General features: G+C 45.0%; 1 pseudogene; it reads right to left on the reverse strand.

Moving 5' to 3' along the window:
* Window positions 1-310: 310 nt before the first annotated feature.
* LOC149453030 (U2 spliceosomal RNA) lies at window positions 311-426 on the reverse strand (annotated as a pseudogene).
* Window positions 427-5,623: the final 5,197 nt, after the last annotated feature.

A 5,623-nucleotide genomic window follows, 5' to 3' on the forward strand; every position in this document is an offset into this window, starting at 1 on the left:
GACCTGTCCTTAGGGCGCTGTGCAAAAAGAAAGTGAAAAACAGTGGCCATGTGTCATCTTCACACCGTGGGGTCCCACACCCAAGTGTTACTAGTGACACCCCTGAGGCGACTACTCAGGGGGCACTGAGTTTGCGGACTTTTTGCGTCCCCAGCCCCAGGCCAGACCAAGGTAGATCCGTCCAAATCAGGAGGTACTGGGTCTTTCCAGTCTTCTCAGAGGAATTACTCCCGGGGCCCCAGCTTATACTCGTGGCGCTCCCCGGTTTCTGTCCCTCCGGTACTAGCCTTCCGGACCCCCATCATACCAGTGAGGGTACTATACAACAACCATCCCCGCAAAGCTAGAATGGTCGGGAGCACCCCCACTGGACACTGATAAGAACAGATACTACACTTGATCTTAGCCAAAAGGCCGAGAAGCGATAACTATTGATAGTCAAGTTAATTCATAAGGCGTACAGGGCTAGGGGTTTAGAACCCCCCCACTTCAATCAGGGCACATTCGACCAGGTCTGCCTCCACTTCATGGGCAGCCAGCACAAATGTATCCATCGAGACCATCTGCAGAGCAGCTACGCGGTCATTACAACACACATTTTTGAGGCGCTACAGAGTGGGCCCAGGGGCTCTCTCAACTGTGGAGTTAGGGAGACAAGCTATCAGGGTGGCCGCTGCCTGCTCAAAATGATAATTTTCCTACCTTTCGAATAAAGTTTTTTTCTAAGCATGATCCCACCCATTTCAGCTAGTTATTTATCACAGGTATGCTGTCATGGAGGCACCAGGAAAACAGAAAATTGTACCAAACTTACCATAATTTTCCTTTCTTGGTTCCTATCCATGGCAGCATACAATCCTGCCTTCGGTATTCTATATTTAATGCCTGTGTGTATGAAGCCTAAATACACTGCTCAAAAAAAATTAAAGGAACACTTTTTATTCAGAGTATAGCATCAAGCCAATTAAACTCCTGAGATATTGATCTGGTCAGTTAAGTAACAAAGAGGGTTGTTAATCAATTTCAGCTGCTTTGTTGTTAATGAAATTAACAACAGGTGCACTAGATGGACAACTATGAGACAAACCCCAAAACAGGAACAGATGGAGGCCACTGACATTTTTTTCCCTACTCAGCTTATCTGACTGTTTTTCACTAGTTTTGCATTTTGCTAGAGTCAGTGTCACTACTGGTAGCTTGAGGCAATACCTGGCACCTACAGAGGTTACACAGGTAGTCCAACTCTTCCAGGATGGCACATCAATATGTGCCATTGCCAGAAGGTTTGCTGTGTCTCCCAGTACAGTCACAAAAGCATGGAGGAGATTCCAGGAGACAGGCAGTTACTCTAGTAGAGCTGGACAGGGCCGTAGAAGGTCCTTAACCCATAAGCAGGACTGGTATCTGCTCCTTTGTGCAAGGAGGAACAGGATGAGCACTGCCAGAGCCCTACTAAATGACCTCCAGCAGGCCACTGGTGTGAATGTCCCTGACCAAACAAACAGACCTCATGTAGGTGGCCTGAGGACCCGATGCCATCTAGTGGGCCCTGTGCTCACTGCCAGGCACCATAGAGCTAGATTGGCATTTGCAATTGAACACCAGAATTGGCAGGTCCGCCACTGGTGCCCTGTGCTCTTCACAGATGAGAGCAGGTTCACCCTGAGCACATGTGACAGACGTGAAAGGGTCTGGAGAAGCCGTGGAGAATGTTATGCTGCCTGTAACATCATTCAGCATGACCATTTTGGTGATGGCTCAGTGATGGTCTGGGGAGACATATCCATTGAGGGATGCACAGACCTCTACAGGATAGACAATGGCACCCTGATTGTCATTGGGTACCGGGATGAAATCCTTGGACCCATTGCCAGATCCTGTGCTGGTGCAGTGGGTCTTGGGTTCCTCCCGCTGCAGGACAATGCCCGGCCTCATGTGGTGAGTGTATGCAGCCAGTTCCTGGAGGATGAAAGAATTGATACCATTGAATGGCCCCACGCTCTCCTGACCTAAATCCAATAGAACACCTCTGGTATATCATATTTTGGTCCATCTGATACCGCCATTTTGCACCTCAGACTGTCCAGGAGTTCAGTGATGCCCCTGTCCAGATCTGGGAGGAAATACCCCAAAACACCATCTGTCATCTCATTAGTAGCATGCCCTGACTTTGTCAGGCATGCATACAAGCACATGGAGGCCATGCAATCTACTGAGTACCATTTTAAGTTGCTGCAATGAAATTTTAGCAAAATGGATGAGCCTGCTGCATCATTTTTCCACTCTGATTTTCAGGGTGTCTTTCAATTCAGACGTCTGTTGGTTGATATTTTCATTCGCATCAAATGATGGGGCATCCTTAAGTTCCTAACACATTACCCAGTCTATATCAGTATAGATATCCAGCATGATATTTTTCCCCATTGAGATCTCATGTGTTTTCAAAGTGTTCCTTTAATTTTTTTGAGCTGTGTATTTGTTTACCATAAGCAGCAATTTTCAGAGTTGTAACTGCAATAAAAACAGAGCCCAACTGCTTCACCCATTTGTACAAACCTCTAAAGCATAACAATGAACCTCAGTTATAAAGGTAACCTCTCAGACAGTAACAGCTGAAGTCAATAAAAAGAAAAAATCACAAGAATAGCTAAGTCAACAGACTACTCAGTTTTCAGCTTAGGCTATCTTATCTGCCAACATGTGTTTCCACTATCCATGCTGTTTATTTACCTTATGTGCATTTTAGTTTACTTCTTTCATATTACTTCCTATATCTAAAGCCAAATCTTCTCAGGTCAATGTAAAAATGAATAGAATGGATGATTTCTGAAACATGATGCAATGAGTAATAGACATAAGTCAGCATAACAATGAATATTTAATTTGTCATTATTTTTAAACATCTCTTTACAATCTAATTGAATAACGTTATACTTGTAGGAAAAGACTAAGTTCACCTTTTCAGTGAAATACAATGTGCGGTCAAGGGGCATCACTTTGTGTAGGCTTCATTCACAGGGCTGATTGCTTGCGTGCCCCATGCAGGGCTGTGTTCTGTGCTTCCCCGTGTCGGCACTCTCATAGGAGTCTATTGGGACACCTGACTGCAGGGACATGCGGCTGCATGGACAAAGCTGCTGTGTCCCAATGTGACATCTGAGGGGATGTGGATGCATGACCCCGAATGCACCCAACGGTGAGTTCAGTGACACGCACCTGCACACACAAGGATATCATATTGGGACACAGCAGCTGTGTCCATGCAGCCACATGTCCCTGCAGTCAGGTGTCGCAATAGACTGCTATGGGACTGCCGGCACGGGCATGCATGAAACACTTTTGCAACCCCATACTGACAAAACATGGCCCTGCATGGGGCACGCTAGTATCAAGCCACGTGAATGAGGCCTAAAAATACTCTGTGTGGCTGACAAGTGGTTCCAGCATTGCCCCATAGACTTGCTTTTGGCGGTAGTATCCCTCACCAAAATGTGACATGCAGTTACATTTTTTACATGGCTGTGATGCTGTGCTAGGCTGAGCCACAGCATTTGTACAGGGCTAAGCGACTGTATGCCCAGGTCCAGGTAGGCAGTAGAGGGGCAGTAAAACCATGGCTTAACTGCATGTGAATGAAGCCTATGTGTGCTTGAAAATGCCAGGATAAAGTCAACCAATGCCCAGGATAAAGATGCCAAACTGTGCCCCTCCCCTCTGTAATATGTACACTCGATCATCTTCTGCAGCTAGGACTCCCATTACACTTGACTTGGTGTCACTGTGCAGCTCTGGGCCTGTGAATCAAGTTTTACGTAGATCCAGGAGGAGCACAGTGACATTGTATGACCTTCCTGCTATGGGCTCTCTGCCTCTGCCAATCTGTAAATAGCTCTGGACCAGCCAGAGGCAAAGTGAAAGTCGTGTGATGAAGAGGGTGCTTCTTATGGTCTGGAACTCCTCCAACACACACACTCTGTGCCAAGGGCAGCTGGCCGTCCTACTATATCCTTGCCATGGCCCTGTCCCCTAAAAGGTGATACATTACATATCTTCATAATGTGTCAATACTCATTGAAAGGTGACACATTACATCACAAATCTTCAGACCAGGGGCGGACTGACCATTTGGAAACTGCCCGAGGGCCCGGGGTCAGTAGGGGGCCCCATGAGATGCCCCTGGTACCTTTTTCATAGGCTTTTTTGAGTTTGGGCAAGGACACAGGGGCCCCATGATCCCCTATTGCCCGGGGGCCCCATGAGTTGTCAGTCCGTCCCTGCTTCAGACTGTACAAATATCACTTAGAATGTGACATACTATATCACACATTCTCAGAATGCACCAATTCCCCCTGGAAGGTGACACATTACATCCCACATCCCTTCCTACCCTTTACAATGTATGACACTGCTTCTCGGGGACCTCATGTTCTCTGCTATATTTCTCCACAATCTCATGAGAGTTCTGACTTGAAATCCTGTGAAATCATTGATACCCAGTGCAGTAATCATGATACCAATCTGAGAGTGAAGCCTTGAAGGCCAGAGTGATTGTACATGGCAGGTGGATAGCAGTAAGCGTTGGGTGATGGAGTTGTGTGTACTGTAACCTCATCACTGCTTAGAGCTGCTAGAGTATCCTCCTCCTGATCTATGCCAAGTGTGTCACCATTATACAATCTGGCAGAAGGATTCCTGCACATAGCACCGGCAGGGAACGCATGTGATGAGCCCCCCACACACACACACACACACAATAAAAAGCTGCACCTGGGGCATCTGATCCTCGAGACAGCCTCCCTACTTGTTCTGGCCCTAGTGCATGGAAAGGGGTCCCCCCAATAAAGAACACTACTCTCTCAAGCAATAGTGTCTAATGCTGAGGGAGTCCTTTGGCCATATGATGCCCACCTGTCTTTTACTGGATGGTCTAATGGCTTGCGCCCTTCTGCTTTTTGGACTAGTAAAGGGGTCCATCTGACCCCTTACTAATTCATCTGTAGTAAAACAAAAAAAAAGACAAAGCACTGTCCATCCTCCTGGTTTATTTTTCCTAATTTGATAAAAAAAAAAAAAAAATTAAATCTAGTTTCCTTTCAAAAGTTCAGTCTGATAACATATGAAAAAATCAGATCAGCATAATCATCCTCTTCTCCTATGTCTGTCCAACCATAGGCATGTTCTTCTAGTAGTATAATCTGGCCAGTAAGACAACTCCACTCTTAAAATTCTGAGTAGATCTGGTGAGAAACTGAGTAGATGGAATGTGGTAGGGGGTAGTGAGATTTCATCTAAACTCTGGTGCCAGGGATCCAATGGGCTTATTTTCATGCTTCAGAAGCAGAAAAAAAGAAAATACAGCACTAGAATATCAGGACTGTCCCTTACTAAGAAATACATATTTTTTGCTTTCTTTCTCAACGACATTTTAAATAAAATATAAAACATCAAAACAGTGCAAATAAAAATAAATAATAAAAACCAAAATAAAAAATATTCAGTGAAAAATTAAGACAACATGAAAATATTATAAATTAAATCAAATAAATAAGTCCCACTTTAAATCACTAAAGTGAAAAATAGAATTGAAAAAGTCCTTCTCCATTTTTGCATATGTTCAATTTTC

This window comes from Staurois parvus, unplaced genomic scaffold (genome assembly GCF_062004578.1).
Source record: "Staurois parvus isolate SC_StPar_1 unplaced genomic scaffold, SC_StPar_1.0 ptg000454l, whole genome shotgun sequence".
NCBI lineage: Eukaryota > Metazoa > Chordata > Amphibia > Anura > Ranidae > Staurois > Staurois parvus.